The following is an 18378-nucleotide window of genomic DNA, read 5'->3' on the forward strand; positions in this document are numbered from 1 at the left end:
CTGCCAGTGGGCCACATGCTCCTAGCAGCAGCACATACCCATTTGGCATGAGGAAGAGAAGTCAAGGACTCATTTTTCCCTTTACTGCATCTCTTTTTCTCTCCTTTCCCTTCCCTCTGTTTCCTTCTCCTCCCCGTGCTCTCTTCCTCTCTCTGTCATCTCTGTCTTTGTCTCTGTCTCTATCTGTCTCGGTCTCTCTCTAGATCCTTCCTGCTGTAAGTCACAAAACAAAACCTATTTGGATCCTCCAATAGCTCTCTAGACACGTATTACTCAGGGAAATATTGCCCATCAGACTTTGATGTAGTGAAAGTATAGGAAGAAACTGGTGAATTCTCCAGGGAAGACCGTGTTGAAACTAAGACTCTTACAGTTAATCCTTCCATATGTCCTTGCTAACAACTGTTGCAGTAAGTAATTACACCACTCCTTTGGGTTCAGCCAAAAAACTTAGGGAGTATCAATTCCAAAGCCTCACCCCCCACCCCACCACCATTTCTAACACTCTGAGTTGTCTTTATGAGAGTTCAATATTGGGAAGAACAGCTCACTGTCTTGCTTGTCCTTTCTACATTCCAAGTTTGGATTTAGGGTATAGTACTGTGCACCTCTTCCTGGCAGATCACTAACCATAGTGGAGCAGGATACCTGGACTGCTCACAGCAAGCTTTGGGTTACTGGGCGATGAATTGCTGTCAGGAAAATAACACTATTGTGAAATGAGAGGGCTTTGAGGAGACGATATGGCATACTGGAAAGTGATAGATTCACTCCTCTTGAGCATCAGTTTCTTTGTCACCTGGGAGAAATCCTACCCACCTTAGAGGATTAAACAGGCCATGTATGCAGCACGAGTAGTAAAATACCTGACCCGTGAAGGTTGCTCAGGACTGGTTGGTTGTTCATTGCTTTTGCCTATGAAGTCTGCCCTTCAACTGTAAGAGATTCGTTTCCCTAAATGCCACCAAAAAGACCCTCTAATTTTCACATTCTGCCTTGAATTGGTAATTAATCACCCTAAGCCTGTCATTATCCTTCTTTGATGAATCAGTGGTGCTCAGCAACAGTCATCTAATTCCAAAGGCCCTAGACTTCCAGCCTACTTCTCAGTACCAGCCAGTATATCTCCTCCCAGTACATCTCAATTCACTTTACCACTAGCAAAAGTTTTAACAGTAACACCAGTGTGTCGGTATGTTTACTGGTAACCCCAGTACGTAACATTCCACCTTCAAATAGTAATGGGACCCTCTTGTCGTTCGGCCAACAAACGATTCTTTTCTTAGAATCTGTTTCTTGCGACCATTCCTGGTACCAACCGTCTTCAACTGAATTCCCTGGAAACAGACTCTGAAAATGAAATGTTACATGCAGAAGATTTTTTGAGGAATGTTCTTTAAAAAGATAGCTGTCAGGAAGTGAAAAAGGTCAGACTGGACAGAGGGAGAAGATTATCAATGTGAGGTTACAAATGAGGTTCAGCAGACTCTACTGTGAGCTCTAAAGCTGGGATGGCCTTTCAGAATTGCCCCAAAATGAAGCAAGGGGGCCAGGCCTACAGATACCTACAGAAACCAAGCGCTGGGTGCAGGTTGTGCTTTGGAAGGAGATATAACCTTGGGTGAAATGGTTCTCTACTGCTGAGGACAATTCCCAGAGAAGAGAGCAGCTTTGAGCCATTAGCAGTTGTTATTCTGATGAACTGGGGTTCAGTGAGTCAGCCTTGAAGAGGGGAACTTGGCAGAGTGTTCAGTACACATTATTTTATCTATGCTACAACCATGTGTGATCAATAGTTTCAATACTGATTCCTTTCCCTGCCTCCAGCAGGACAGTCTTCTCCGTGAATTACAGAGAAATGAGGGCTTTGCTTGTGGCCAGATGAGCTAGTGAGTGACAGAGATAGCAGGATCAGGCAGGCAAGTAGGATGCATCACTGTGAGTATCAAGCAAATGGTGGAGTCACAGTCTTCGGTTGAAGAATCTGAGCCAAGTGTAGGAAGTCTCTAGAAGAGCTTCAACATTTGGAGCCCAAAAGTCTTATGAAACCCATTGTCAGGGCCGCAATAAAAGGGCTATGACACTATTTCTCAGACATCTGCAAGAGGGTTTTAGAGGAAACAACTCAGGATGCCTGGGTGGCTCAGTTGGTTAAGCAGCTGCCTTCGGCTCAGATCATGATCCCAGCGTCGTGGGATCGAGTCCCAAATCCGGCTCCTTGCTCGGCAGGGAGCCTGCTTCTCCCTCTGCCTCTGCTGCCACTCTGCCTGCCTGTGCTCGCTCTCGCGCGCTCTCTCTCTCTCTCTGGCAAATAAATAAAAAAATATATTTATTTAAAAAAAAAGGGGGGAAGCAACTCAGCCCCAGCTATCCACTCATCCTTCCAGAACAGACTCATCCCCATTAAAGAGTCCGTGCTGGTCTCTGTCTAGAACCATCCATTGCCCATCTTCTGAAAATATTATGTTGCCTCACGGCCTGCAGGGGACCAAGGGACAGTGCCAAATGTCTAGGAATTTCCAGTCTCAGACCCCATCTTATTTTCTCAGCCTTGGGCAGACATCATGGTCACTCTCAAAGTCACTGACTTCAATCACAGTTCTTATTCTAGGAAAATGTGTTTGCAACATTACTTTCTCCTTCTCTGTTGTCTAGTGAGATAGCCTTAGGAGAAGATCCACATATATTGTCACAACTACTACCAGATACTCCTTCAAAGCATATGAAAATGTAAATTAATCCCAGAGTTTGCCAGAGATCAAGTTGAGTGACCAAGCTCCACTTCCAAATTATCATGGTCAGTTCACTTAGTTGGTGCTAATGAAACTCAGAACCAGTGATTTTGTGGCAGCATGGGGCCATTTAGGCTTCTTCTCCTCTCTGACCATAAGCCATACCCCAAATCCAGGCAGTTGGGTCCCAAATGCAGATGGGGTCAGGGGGGAATAGACCAGGCATGTGAATGGAACACAAGGGAAGATCACAGCCCAAAGCTTACTCTCCGGAGAGCAGGTCAACATTATCAAACTCCATTGAGAAATAACATCCCTGTGAGTGACTAAGTACTTCACTGTTATTTGTGAAATTAATGGACAAACTTCTTAAATGGAGTAATTGTTCGGTGCATGTCACATGTCTGCCTATGGTTTGTCTGTTTCCGTGTTGAATCAGATATTGATGCCGAGCAGAGTTTTCCCTCCACCTCATCCGCTGGCAAAAACATATCATGTCTCAGCACACCAGGGGATACCCGGTGACCTGCTGGGGAGCGTGAGCTGGAGCAGTTCCTATGACAGCATGTGCCACTTTGCCTTAATAAAAATCACCAAACTGAAAACAGATGACAGCCACAGATGCTGAGAAACTGAAACATATAAACAGTCTCCTTTACTTGGGGTAGTTTTTTTCTCACTCACTTGCCTTCTTTCTTCTTCTTCTTCTTCTTCTTCTTCTTCTTCTTCTTCTTCTTCTTCTTTTTTTTTGACTAGTTGGGGTGTGTGTGTGTATGTGTGTGTGTGTGTGCTGCCTATATGTTAATGAAGACTGTGGGAGGCTCTTGGCCCAGTGCTATGCACAAGGCTGTAGCCTGAAGAAAAAGCTCCCTGGGACACTGACAAGACTTGATTAAATGGCAGGGTGGTCTGCTCTAGAAGAATCCACTTCACACAGGGGGTCTCCTTTGATTATTTCCACTTTTGTCATCAGAAAGAAACATAGGAATCTGGCCTATTTTCCTGAATCTTCCTATGTTGTACCAGTTCTCCTGTCTTATACACTCTTTCCCCTTTAGGTCACTCTATCAGTCAACAATATTTATTAAAACCTAGCTGTAGGCAGAACACAAGCATTAGATCTCACAAAATCCAAAGAAAGAAGCAAAACAATCCCTACCTTTAAGAAGCATATATGCTAGTACAGGAGAAACCACAGACAAGCTTGAGACAACTTGACATTTTGTGAAAGCAACAGCACACCCCAGTGTAAAATGTCATTATAAATTGGAAACCAATAAAGTACAGGCAAAAACAGAGTTAAGTAACATATAGGTAAATAGGCCTCCTAGAAGAGTTAAATTTTGAAAAAATCTTTACTAACACATCCAGGTACTACAACCCAATTTGCAAGTAATTTAAATCATCAAGTTCCTTTGAGTCTACCTTCAAGTTTACTTTTGTGTTATTTTCAAACCAGTTTTTCCTACTACCACCACCAGGCCAGAGAGCATTTTGCTCCCATAACTATTTTAAGGGCCCTTCCCGTGTCTAGCCAACTCTTCCATTGCATTTCTTTAATGTACAATGGTCTGATTTTCATGGTAAAATGTACTGATTTCCTTAAATAATTGGCCTGCCTAAGAACCAATAGTGGCTCCACATTGTTTCTCAAAAGAGAGTAGAGGGACCACACTTAACAGAATCCAGGTATGATCTACATACAAGTCAGCATGGAACAGCTAAGCCGTACTGAATACTACTATTAAATTATTATTATTATTATTATTATTATTATTTAGGTCAATGTTTATTAAATTGTATGTACTTCTTTTCATAGAGTTGGTTTTATCATGCACGGGCACTGAGTCCTGAATTAAAATAATCCCTTCAAGCCATGATCTAAATGAAGTAGAAATAAACAAAACAGAATCATTAGCCTAATGTCCCAGAGTGAGAAAAAAAATAAGGTATACTGTTCAAATCCAGGTGTACCACCCTAGTCCCAGATTCCCCACCCCCCATCTAGATGGTACATTGATGAGGCAACAGCCAGGAAAAATCTCGGGCTAAAAGTAACTGATACCTAAATTCACACATTATTTCATAACTTCTCCAGCAGAGCAAGTGACACCATCTCCTTCTCAGATATTTTCTCACTTGAGTTTTTCAGAGATAGAAGGGAATCCTTCTGAGAATTTCTACAAACACATATACTCAGCAAATCAGGAAGAGTGGATAAAGTAAGATTAGAGTCAGAATTCTTTTGGAAAGCGTAATTCACAAGGAAACTAAAATAATTAAAACAATATGGTGTGGGTTAGTAAGTAGACAATCAGATTAATGAAGCAAAATGCATGAAGTTAAAAACTGGATTTTAATTGCCTATGAGAATTTAGTATCTATGGCATTTTAAACTCAGGATGAAAAGACTATGCTCCCATGAATAGGTAGCCACTTTGGAGAAAAGAAATTACTTGTTTTCCTATTTCCCCTCTACTTCCCAAACAAAATTCAAATAAATCTAAGATTTAAATGTATCTTTTAAATGAAATAATTAAAGTCCAAAAGCAAAATGTGCAAAAATTATTTTATAAAACAGAATGGAAAGGGAGCTGTTTTGGAAAACTGTTGTTAGTTCCACAAAAAGTTAAGCATACATACCAAATGACCCTAGGGATATTTCCAAGGAAAGTGAGAAATAAGTGTTTACACAAAAACATTTATGTGTGTGAATGTTTACAGCAGATATTATTCATGATGGGCAAAAAGTAGGGGAAAAAATACCCTAATGTCCATCGAATGATGAATATATAAGGAAAATGTGGTCTATCCATACAAAAGAATTTTATTTGGTCATAAAAAGTAACACAGCACGGATACATGCTGCACTGTGGATAAAGCTTGAAAATAATACGTGAAGTGAAGGGAGCCAGACACTAAAGTCCACATATTGTAGGACTTTGTTTACATGAAATGTCCAGAATGGGCAAATCCATAGAGAAAGAAAGTAGATCAGCAGTTTGCCAGGAGCCAGGAGGAGGAGGAATAAGTGATGATTGCTAATAGGTAGGGGTTTCTTCTTTGGATGATGTAGGTAGCCTCAGATTAGATAGTGGTGATGGTTGCATGACCTTGCGAATCACTGAAAGCCATTAAATCATACATTTAAATAAACAAATTAATTAATTAATTAATTAATTAAAAATGAGGACAGACCAAAGAGAACATTTCAAAGGAAATAAAAAACATACACTCAATGCAGTGGAAATAAAGATACAATATACCCAAATGTGAGGGCCACAGTGAAAACAGTGCTGAGAAGGCATTTATTGGTGAGGCTCTGATTGGTGACATAAGAGAAAAGGAAAAGCTTCTAATCAATAATCTAAGCTCCTACCAAAAGAATCTAGACAAGGAAGAAAATATAAATCCAAAGCAATCAGAAGGAATGAAATAATAAAGGGAAGAGCATACATCAGTGAAATTAAAAACAGAAAAATAAGAGAGAAAACCAGCCAAACAGAAAGCTGGTTCTTGGAAAAGAACAATTAAAGTGACAAAGCATTAGCAAGGCTGACGAGAAAGAGAGAAGGCACAAATTACCAATGTCAGGAATGAAACAGGATATATCACTACAGACTCTGCAGACATCAAAAAGGTAAGAGAATACTATGAACAACTCTACACACAAAGCTGAACTTATATGCAACGAGCTATTTCTCTGAAAAATGCAAACTTCTGTTACTCACCCAATATAAAACAGATAATTTGAATAGCTTTGTAACTATTAAGGAAATTGAGTTTGTAATTTTAAAACTCAAAAAAAAAAAAAAAAAAGAAAAGAAAAGAAAAGAAATCTCCAGGTTTTCACCAAAGGTTTAAAGGAGAATTAAGACCAATTCTATACAACCTCTTAGAGAAAACAGAAGAGGATAGAATATTTTCCAATTCATTTTATAAAGCCAGTATTCCCTTGATACCAAAACCAGACAGTATAAAAAAAAAAAACTTCAGACCGCTCTGTCTGAAAAATATAGACACAAAAATCCTTAACGAAATATTATCAAGTAGAATTGAACAATATCTAAAGAGAATTCTGCAGCATGGGCAAATGGATTTATTCCAGAGATGGAAGCACGATTTGCTCCATATTTGAAAATAAGTGTAATCCTCTATAGTTAAAAATAAATAAATAAATAAATCACATGATCACATCTGTTGGTGGCAAAATAGCAGGTGACACAATGCAACATCTACTCACGGTAAAAATTCCTAGAAATCTAGGAATAGGACTTCCTAAACAAAGTAAAGAACATCTACACAACCTACCACTAATACTTACTTAGTTGGGAAAGACTGAATCCTTTCCCACTTAAACAAGGCAAGGTTAGCCACATCTATTCAACAAGATACTAGAAGTTCCAGCCACTAAATAAGGCAAGAAAACTAAACACAGATTGGAAAAGAAGAAATGACATTGTCCCTATCTGCAGAGGACATGATTTTCTGTATACAAAGACACAAGAAATAAAAATCAAATCCTAAAACTAATAAGGATATAAGGTAAACATATAAAAATCAATTGTATTGCTTATACTAGCAATGAGTGCAGGGATGGTGAAGTTAAAAATATAATACTATTTTATACTATTTATAATCACTCAGAAAAATGAGATATTTAATTATAAATCTAGCAAAACTTATATGCTAAAAGCTACACAAAGCCAGGGCAGGGAAAAAGATCCAAACAAAAAGAAAGACATACATGTTCATGGATTAGAAAACTCAATGTAGTAAAGATGTCAATTCTCTCAACAATAATCCAAAGGTTTAACAGTTCCTATCAGAAGCCAAGCAAGAATATTTTGTGAATATAAATAAGATTATTCTAAATTATATATTGGAGGGCAAGGGAATTAGAATAGCTAAAAACAATTTTTAAATAGAAGTATGGGGAATCAGTCTACCCAATTTGAAGATGCTTGCTTAGCTAATCAGGTTGGTATGGTCTTGGTGGAGTAAAAGACACATAGATCAATGGAACAGGATGGACATGCAGGAAATAGCTTATACAAATACATCCAACTAATTTCTTATAAAGGTATAAGAGCAATTCAATGGAGGAAGGATTAGGGTTTTTTCAACAAATGGTGATGGAGCCATTGGACATCCACAGGCAAAAACATGAACCTCCACCCAAATCTCACACTTCATGCAAAAATGTACACAAAATGGATCACAGACTTAAATTTAAAACATAGAACTTTTATTGAAAAATGCAGAAAAAAAATCTTTAGTATTTAGAAAGGTACCTAAGGAGTGCTTAAACTTGGAACAAAAAACAAGGCCCTTAAAAGTAAAAATTGCAAATCAAACTTCATCAAAATTAAAAACTATTGTTCCATGAAATACTCCGTTAAGAGGATAAAAATAGCTACAGGCTAGGTGAAAAGATTTGCAACCCATACATCAGACAAAGGACTAGTACATAAAATAAAGAGCTCTCACAAATCAACATTTTAAAAATTTTTATAGTTTTTTAAAAGATTTTATTTATCTATGGAGAGAGAGAGAGAGAGAGAGTGGGGAAAGGAGCAGAGGGAGAGGGACAAGCAGACTCTGCCCGGAGTGTAGGGCCAGACTCTGGGGCATTACCTTACGATACTGAGATCATGACCTGAGTGGAAACAAAGAGACAGATGCTTAACCGACTGAGCCACCCAGATGCCCTGAATCAACGTTTTTTTTTTTTTTTAAATGGCCCAATTTGAAAATGGGCAAAGGACAGCAAAATATTTTATCAAAAGAAGGTAGACAGATGCAAATACGTACACAGGAAGTTCATCATCACTAGCCATTCGGGAAATGCAAATTAAAACCATGTAAGGTATCACTATACATCTATCAGAATGGCTAAAATGAAAAATAGTGACAACACCAAATGCTGGCAAGGAAGCAGAGAAATCTGGTCACTCATACATTCTAAGAGGTGGAAATATAACATGGTGCAGCCATTTGACAGTTTCAAAAAAAAACACAAAACAAAAAACACCTACATATGCACTTATGATACAAGTTATCTGTTGCACACCTGGGCCTTTATCCCAGAGAAATGAAAACCCACATTCACAGAAAAGCTGTACATAAATGTTCATAGTAGCTTTATTTGTAATATTCCCAAACTGCAAATAATCGAGATGTTTGTCTGTCTGTCTGAATTTATTTATTTATTTAAATTTTGTTTATTTATTTGAGATAGAGAGCAAGAGGGAGAGAGAGAGAGAGAGCACAAGTACACACGAGCAGGGGTGGGAGGCAGAGGGAGAGGGAGAAGAAGGCTCTCCACCGAGCAGGGAGCCCGATTCAGGGTTTATCCCAGGACCCTGGGATTATAATCCAAGCGAAAGGCAGACGAAACCGACTGAGTCACCCAGGCGCTCCTCCAGATGTCTTTCAATGAATGAACCATTAAATAAACCATGCTACATCCAGATCATGGGTGTACAAAGGAACACTGTTAATATATGCAACAATGTGGATGAATCTTTGGAGATTCATGAGGAGTAGAAAAAGATTTTTTGGAGTCAATCTCTAAAGATTACATAATGTATGATTCCATTTCTGTAACATTCTTCAAATGACAAAATCTCGAAATGGAGAAGAGATTTGTGGTTGCCAAGGGTTAAGGAAGAATTGGATGTAGGAGGGAAGATGTGGTATGGCTCTAAATCAGCAACATGAAAAATCCATGGTGATGAAAATATTTGGTATCTAGACTGCATCAACGTTAATAAGCGGTTATCCTATTGTACTAGCATTTTGTAGGATGCTACCACTGGGGGAAAGAGTAAAAGGTACATGGAATCTCCATATTATTTCCTACAACTGCACACAAATCTACAAATATCCCAAAGTAAAAGGTTTAATTAATTTAATTTATTGATCAATTAATTAATCACTCTAAGTATGCAGTGAAACAGAAGCCATAAATGAAAAGATTGATAGGGGCGCCTGGGTGGCTCAGCGGGTTAAGCCACTGCCTTCGGCTCAGGTCATGATCTCAGGGTCCTGGTCATGATCTCAGGGTCCTGGGATCGAGCCCCGCATCGGGCTCTCTGCTCAGCAGAGAATCTGCTTCCTCCTCTCTCTCTGCCTGCCTCTCTGCCTGCTTGTGATCTCTCTCTGTCAAATAAATAAATAAACTCTTTAAAAAAAAAAAGATTGATAGATTTGATGTCATAAAAAGAAAAAGTTTTTGAATCTACATGGCAAGCATCCTATAGGCTCAGTAACAAACCAAAACCTGGGGGAAATTTTGGCAAGACATACCAATAACACACTATGCTTATCTGAGTATTAAATTTCCTTTAATTCCTTGCTAAAAGGGGGCGCCTGGGTGGCTCAGTGGGTTAAGCCGCTGCCTTCAACTCAGGTCATGATCCCAGGTCCTGGGTTCGAGCCCCACGTCGGGCTTTCTGCTCAGCGGGGAGCCTGCTTCCTCCTCTCTCTCTGCCTGCCTCTCTGCTTACTTGTGATTTCTCTCTGTCAAATAAATAAATAAAATCTTTAAAAAAAAAAAAAAGAAAAAAAATTGCTTGCTAAAAGAATCCCAATTTTTTTTTCAGGGTAGTCATGCGCTTCCCAGCCTCCTGTGCATCTAGGACTGAGCATAAGACAGTCTGGCCTATAAAACATACCAAAGTCTCTTGGAAGCCTCCCTCTCGCAAAAAGACAGTCTGATGAGAATAAGTTCCTTCTACTCTCTTCCTGCCTGGGACTTGTTCTCAGTGCCTGGAGGAGTAGGGCTGCCTTGTGATGTGAGGACAAACACCTTTTGCTGAAATATAAAAAGATGTCACCAGTTGAGTTGATTTTCCGCAATCTGTAGAAGAGAAAGACAAGATGTTGTTTTCATAAACCAGTTGGGGTTATCTCAGCACTAGAGGGGAGAGGAAAATTATCCACTAAAATATGGTGAAATGCAGGGGCCCTGGGTGGCCCAACTGGCTGAGTGACCAACTCTTGATTTTGGCTCAGGTCATCATCTTGGGGGAGGAGGATTGAGCCCGCAGTCGGGCACCATGCTCAGCAGGGAGTTGGCTTGGGATTCTCTCTCTCCCTCTTCTTCCACTCCTCCCCCGCTCTCTCCCCACTCTCCCTGCCTCTCTTTCTAAATGGATAAAGAAGAAGATGTGGTACACACACACACACACACACACACACACACAGTGGAATATTACTCAGCCTTTGAAAAAAAATGAAATCCTACCATTTGCAACAATATGGATGGAACTAGAGGGTGTTATGCTAAGTGAATTAAGTCAGCAGAGAAAGATAAATACATGATCTCACTCACATGTGGAATTTAAGAAACAGAGGATCATAGGGGAAAGGAAGGAAAAATACAAGAAGACAAAATCAGAGAGGGAGACAAACCATAAGAGACCCTTGACAATAAGGGAAAAACTGAGGGTTGCTGGAGGGGAGGGTTTTGGGGGGATGGGGTAACTGGGTGGTGGGCATTAAAGTGGGCACTTGATGTGATGAGCGGTTATATGCAACTGATGAAACACTGAACTCTACCTCTGAAACTAGTAATACACTACATGCTAATTAACTGAATTTAACTAAAATAAAATTAAAATAGATAAAATCTTTTTTTTAAAAAGGAATTTTAAAATAATTAAAGTCAGCATACCCTCTCCCAAGCTTGCCTTAGGCTGGTGAAGTCTCTACTATATCTTGAGGACTCCCTAGCACATTTCCCAGGTACTGAAACCTCTGAGCTTTGGTTTACCTAGATCTAATAGCCCTGGGAAAATAACTACATATGTATTTGTTCTCTGATCATTCCAAGGAAAGCTTTAAGCTTTTCCAATACACTTAACACACATCTAAACAATCAGCTTTTTTTCCACTTTCCCTTTTACATTCAGAGGGCCCAAAAGAAAGAACATAACTAACCTTAGTGTTTGGCAGGTGACTCACTTCTGCCAGCCCTTTCCCTGCAGGGCACATAGCTCTTCCCATCCCTGCCTTCCTAATGCTCTGGGCACTGATCCTCGGAAAAGCTTGTGTATGCCTACAGAATCCTCATACTCCCCTGGGAAGTACAGCTCATTTTGCATGGTCACATTAAAGAGATTTGGTGTTTTTAAAATCCTAGCAATATCAAATCTTTGATTATCTTTTAGTTAGCCAGAACATAATAAAGTTTTTAGATGGAAATATGAAAAAAACAGATTTATGGATTTAAAGGTGGAAAGAAATGAGAAATAATCTATCATTTTTAGAGAGAGTAATCTAGCCTGATCGAAGTCACTCAGAAAGTTTGTAGCACTGTCAACAGAAAAATTTTTATCTGCATTATTTTTTTGTTGTATTCAAACGTGTATCTTCACTTGGAATCACAGCAAATCTCTTTCACACATCAGCTGAATCCCAAAGAACAACTTCTGGATTTTGAGAAATATTCTAAGTATATTTTTTATTTTTTAATTTATTGTAATTAATGTCATAACATTAAATTCCTCTAATTATATGATTTCATAAGTATGTTAAGTTATGGTTATTGTAAAATGAAACCAAAGCTATTTATATAGTCATATATATACGATATTGGTAGTATACCTATGGGCTTCTAGTATCTTTGGGACCTGTGGTAATCTACAGGGAAATATAATTTACACTGAAAAATTCGTTTTATAGTCAACTCTTCAGAAAGCCAAAAACGCAAAGCGAGAAACACCTGTAAGTGAAAACAAATCTGTGGCATTAGTGTGAACTATCAATTGTTTTAATAATCTATATAAATGGAAAATTCAATGTCAGCTCAAAGAACTAGATATGGGGCGCCTGGCTGGCTCAGTCAGTAGAGCATGTGACTCTTGATCTCAGGGCTGAAAGCTCAAGCTCCACATTGCGTATGGAGATTACTTAAAAAATAAAAATTAATTTAAAAAACTGGATATGAACATTATAGCCCATAATCTGTTAGCTGAAACCCACATAACCAAATGCATTTCAAACCTTTTGGATTTTAAAAAGGTTGATAGAGCACAACTGCCGTAATGTCACATAACAAGGCAACAGACTCTGGCACCCTTCCTTTAATCAAACACAGTAATATTTCTGTAGCAAAAAGCATGAATATTCACACAAAGTGAAGTAAATAAAACTATAAATAGACTCACATCAGTTCAAATAATGTTTTCTACCAAATTTGTTTAGGTCACCTCAAGTTTTGCCATTCGATAAAGTTTAAAAAATTTTTTTCCAAACTTTTCTATTTCAGAGTTGTATCTAAGAGATTACAGATCTAGTATATTGCCATTAAAGATAATTTTGTCTTAAGGCTCCATATAATTAATTTAGGAAGCAACTGTATTACTTTAACATCTTTTTTTGAAGGAGTTTTGTTTTTTTTTTTTTTCATTTGCTTGATTTGTTTGTTTCCTTTGTTTGCTTGATTTGGGAGTTCTTCAATGAGAGATTACATACACTTCACTTTAAACAGTAAATGTGTTAGGCCAATTAAATCATACTTTCTACGTGCTTACCAGAATGGATGTGTTTTGTAAGTAGGGATTTTCATAGATCAGATTCTTTCTTTTTAAGATTTTATTTATTTGATAGAGATCACAAGTAGGCAGAGAAGCAGGCAGAGAGAGGTCGGGGGGTGGGGAGCAGGCTCCCTGATGAGCGGAGAGCCAGGACCCTGAGATCACGACCTGAGCCAAAGGCGGAGGCTCAACCCACTGAGCCACTCAGGAGCCCCTGACAGATCAGATTCTTGAATTAGGTCTACTTGTGTGGTAAAAATCAGCAAAAAGCAGACCAAAGTTTACATTTGTAAAACTAAGAAGTAACTATAATGTGGGCATGATTTATTAACTCTCTCTTTGTTTTGAGGGGAAGTGCAATTGCGCACGCACACACACACACACACACACACACACACACAGGCACACACATGCACGTGTACTCTGCCAGTCTCAAGTTCTAAGAATATAGAACTTCTGTAATTACAGGGAACTCTCATGAGAGTTTCTGGCTTAATTGAGTTTTTTAAGTCCCTTCTTTTCTCTAAGGTTGTGATAACATGCACCTCATTTTATTTGTGTTAACATTATATTAATAGCTTATAACCATATGTGTTATAATTATTTCATATTCTGGCATTTAAAACACAATGTTGTTTTCAAATAGAATGACTCAGGGCTTAAATGCCAGCATGAGCTAAAAATATGATTCCAAGGAGTTTCTCATCTTCTAGAGTAAAGGTTGCTAAAAACTTTAGAAGACTGGCCTTCTTTCACTATAAAATTCTCAGAAATAATTCCTTATGTTGTGTAAGACTAGTAGATTTTGAAAAATTATGACACATACATAGCAAATTTCTAACAATGTTAAGACTACTTAAAAGACTGCCTTTTATCGTGTAATTATAGAAATCATAAGTCAGAGCTAGAAGGGACTCTGGAGATCAAGGCCCCATGGCACAGGGAAGAGAACTGCAGACCAGGGAGAGTGGGAACTTTCCTGAGGACCCACAGTCAATCAGGGACCAAGCTGAGATCCCCAATAGCAGGACCAGCGCTTTCCAACCTACCAATCTGGTCTTCTATTGCCATAGGTGTTTTTATCTTGTATCCCCATTAGAACCACAAGCAACCTGATCAGAGGAACAGGAACCATGCATTATTTTTCTCTTTCATTTCTCCTATGAAAGGGACAGCGATCATTATTCCCTCCAAACATCCAAAATTACCACCAAGCAATCTTTCGCTGTGATTTTAACTTAAAACATCCAAGACTCTGCTCTAATTTTCCCAGGGATTTGCATGTATTTTCAAAGAATTCCAACCCTGACATGGATGCCAGCTGCATGTCCCTGTGCCCAGTGACATGAAAATAACTCAGTGCACAGCAACAAGTTAGCAGGGCTTATGTCCAGTGAAAATTGTTGATTTTATTCTCACAATATATGTTCCCGAAGGTGAGAAGATCAGGCAGTTAAACCATTTTGGGGAAGCCCTCTCCATGTAAAGCCTCAAACGTGGGTTGGAATTTGCTCAGGAAGTTTTGCTGTGGCAAAAGGTGGTGGAGCGTGGAGCGGGGAGAGGCTCCTTTACTTCTCCCCAGCACGAATGGGACAGTTAACTTCAACTTCAGGGAAGAAAGTAGCTTGTTTTCACAGTTGTTACCACAACATTGTGTTCTATGGGAGAGGAAGTACTAGAATGATCCATTTAAGCTTTTGAACTTGATGATCTGTAAAACAAGGGCAATCCCTATAACTGGTTTAAGAGGATCATGATGTCACCATTAAGAGTTCACTGGGCTTTGAAATGCCAGAAGCTTGACATATTCTGCATCTTTTTTCCATGTTCCATTCCCAAATTAAGCTTAATACTGAAAACCAGATTATACTACTGTTTAACAGACATTTTCCCTTGCCTGTCAAAAGGGAAGCAAATCTTTAACAGTGACTACATGGTGGGGGTGAGGGGGAAAAATACCTTCTAGATTGAAACATTAGTCTAAAATATCTCACCTTTTTAGGTGAAGAGTTTTCTGGTTACTTTTGAAATCCTTTTTTATTCTGATACGACTTTAAATGTGCAGAAAAACTCTAAGAGTAAGTTGAACCAGGAACACCGATATATTCTTTGTCCAGATACACTGATTGTTTAAATTGTGTATACTTTTTCTGATTTGTTCTCTCTCTCTCTCTCTCAACCATTTGAGAATAAGTTGGAGACAGCATATCTTTTTACCCCTAAACTCTTCAGTGTGTATCTCCTAAGAGCAAGGACATCCTCTCTTATAACTATATTACACGTAATAAAATCAGGAAATTTAATATTGATACCATGTATTCACTAACTCTAGTTACATTTTTAAAAATAAAATGCAAATCTTATATCTTTTCTTGAGGTCTTCTCATTTTAAAATGATGAGGTCGTGAATGTAATTTTTCAGTTGACTGGTCCTTAACATAAGCCAGTCACTTTTTGAAACAGCATGCCTAACCAGTTACAATTTAAATAGGACCTGGAAGTTAGTACATGTGCAGACTCATACATAACTGTACACTCAGAATGCCGATCATTTCAGCTAATATCTATTAACAGACTCCATAATCATGGGAAAAGTTGTATAATAATGTGTGGGTCAAATCTTGCTAGCTCCCTGGAGACTCCTAGCATAATGACATATTTGACTTTCCTGCTCCCATTTTTAAAAAGTAGGCAAAACTGCCTAAGAAGGGTAGAAATTAAATAAGAACTGGGGAAGATATAAAGAAACTATACCAGGGAGAGCTGAGTACCAACTAAGAGAAAAACTTCAATTTAGAAACTCAGCAATTCTCATTCTCAAATTCCAGCCTTCACTGTCTCCAGATTTTGGCTCCCCCACTACTATGTTTTTGAATTTTAAATTATGCAGTTATCCGAGGTGATCTGTGTATCAAATACTTTATCCTCCAAACTGTTACTTAAAATATGTCTAGAATTAGGCATAAATATAAACTGGCAGCAATATTATTTATATCCTGCCTTATTTCAAAAAGAATTTATGAATACTTTGATACATACATAAAACATAACAAGAAAAGATAGGCTTTAAAATTATTGGATTAGTCAGACAAGAACGAGACATAAAAAGCAACCAAATTGTCAAGAAAGAAGTAAAACTTTCACTATTTGCAGACGACATGATACTATATTACTATATATAGAAAACCCTAAAGGCTCCACCAAAAAACTACTAGAACAAATAAATGAATTCAGTAAGATCGCAGGATACAAAATCAACTTATAGAAATCTGTTGCATTTCTATACACTAATAATGAAGCAGCAGAAAGAGAAATTAAGAAAACAATCCCATTAAAATTGCACCAAAAATAATAAAATGCCTAGGAATAAATTTAACCAAGGAGATCAAAGGACTGTACTGTGAAAACTATAAAACATTAATGAAAGAAATTCAAGATGACACAAACAAATGGAATGATACGTTATGCTCATGGATTAGAAGAACAAATATTTTTAAATGTCCATATTACCCAGGGCAATCTACAGATTTAATGCAATTCCTATCAAAATTCCAATAGCATTTTTCATAGAAATAGAAAAAATAATCTTAAAATTTTTATAGAATCACAAAAGACCCCAAATAGCCAAAACAATCTTGAAAAGAAGAGCAAACCTAGAAGTATCACAATCCCAAATTTCAAGTTATATTACAAAGCTGTAGTAATCAAACAGTGTGGTACTGGCACAAAAATAGTACATAAATCAATGAAACAGAATAAAGAGCCCAGAAATAAGCCCATGATTACATGGTCAATTAATCTTTGACAACGAAGGCAAGAATATACAATGGGAAAAAGATAGTCCCTTCAGCAAATGGTGTTGGGGAAACTGGATAGCAGCATACAAAAGAATAAAACTGGACCACTTTCTTACACCATACACAAAAATAAACTCAAAATGGATTGATGACTTCGATACGAGGCCTGAAACTGTACAAATCCCAGAAGAGAGCAAAGTCAGTAATTTCTCTGACATTGGCTGTAGCAACATTTCTCTAGTATGTCGCCTGAGCCAAGGAAAACAAAATCAGAAATAAACTTTTAGGACTACATCAAAATAAAAATCTTCTGCACAGCAAAGGAAACAATCAATAAAATTAAAAGACAACCTGCTGAATGGGAGAAGATATTTGCAAATAACCTATCTAATAAAGGTATTCAAAATATATAAAGAACTTATAAAACTCAACACAAAAAAATCCAATTAAAAGATGGGCAGAAGACATGAACAGATATTTTTCCAAAGAAGATATTCACATGGCCAAGAGATACATGAAAAGATACTCCACATCACTCATCACCAGGGAAACGAAAGTCAAAACCATAATGAGATATGACCTCACATCTGGTAGAATGGCTAAAATCAAAGACACAAGAAAGAACAAACATCGGCAAGGATGTGGAGGAAAAAAGAACCCTCACACATTGTTGGTGGGAATGCAAACTGACGCAGGCACTATGGAAAACAGTGTGGGCGTTCCTCAAAAAATTAAAAATTGAGTTACCACGTGATCCAGGAATTCTACCATTTACACTAAGAATATGAAAACACTAATTCAAAAATATATACACACACTATATTTATTGCAGCATTACTTACAGTAGCCAAATTATGGAAGCATCCCAAGAGTCCATTGACAGATGAATGGATAAAGAAGATGTGTGCGTGGGGGGGGGGGGTGTGATGGAATATTACTCAGCCATAAAAAAGAATGAAATCTTGCTATTTGCTACAACATGGATGGATCTAGAGAGTATAATGTTATGTGAAATAAGTCAGTCACAGAAAGACAAATACCATATGATTTCATTCATATGTGGAATTTAAGAAGCAAAACAAATGAAGAAAAAAAGACAAACCAAAACACAGACTCTTAACTATAGAAAACAAACTGATGGTTAGCAGAAGGGAGGTGAGTGGGGAATGAGTGAAATAGGTGAAAGGGATTAGGGATACATGTGTCTCAATGAGCACTAAGTAATGTACAGAATTGTTGAATCACTATATATATACCTGAAGCTAATATAACTCTGTATGTTAACTATACTGGAAGTTTTTAAGA

At 37.9% G+C, this 18378-nt stretch overlaps 1 long non-coding RNA gene across 2 annotated transcripts in view; it reads right to left on the reverse strand.

Moving 5' to 3' along the window:
• Positions 1-18378, reverse strand: part of LOC125101844 (uncharacterized) — a 147807-nt gene that overhangs the window by 40373 nt on the left and 89056 nt on the right. The window lies entirely within an intron of this gene.

Source organism: Lutra lutra, chromosome 6, assembly GCF_902655055.1.
Source record: "Lutra lutra chromosome 6, mLutLut1.2, whole genome shotgun sequence".
Classification (NCBI taxonomy): domain Eukaryota; kingdom Metazoa; phylum Chordata; class Mammalia; order Carnivora; family Mustelidae; genus Lutra; species Lutra lutra.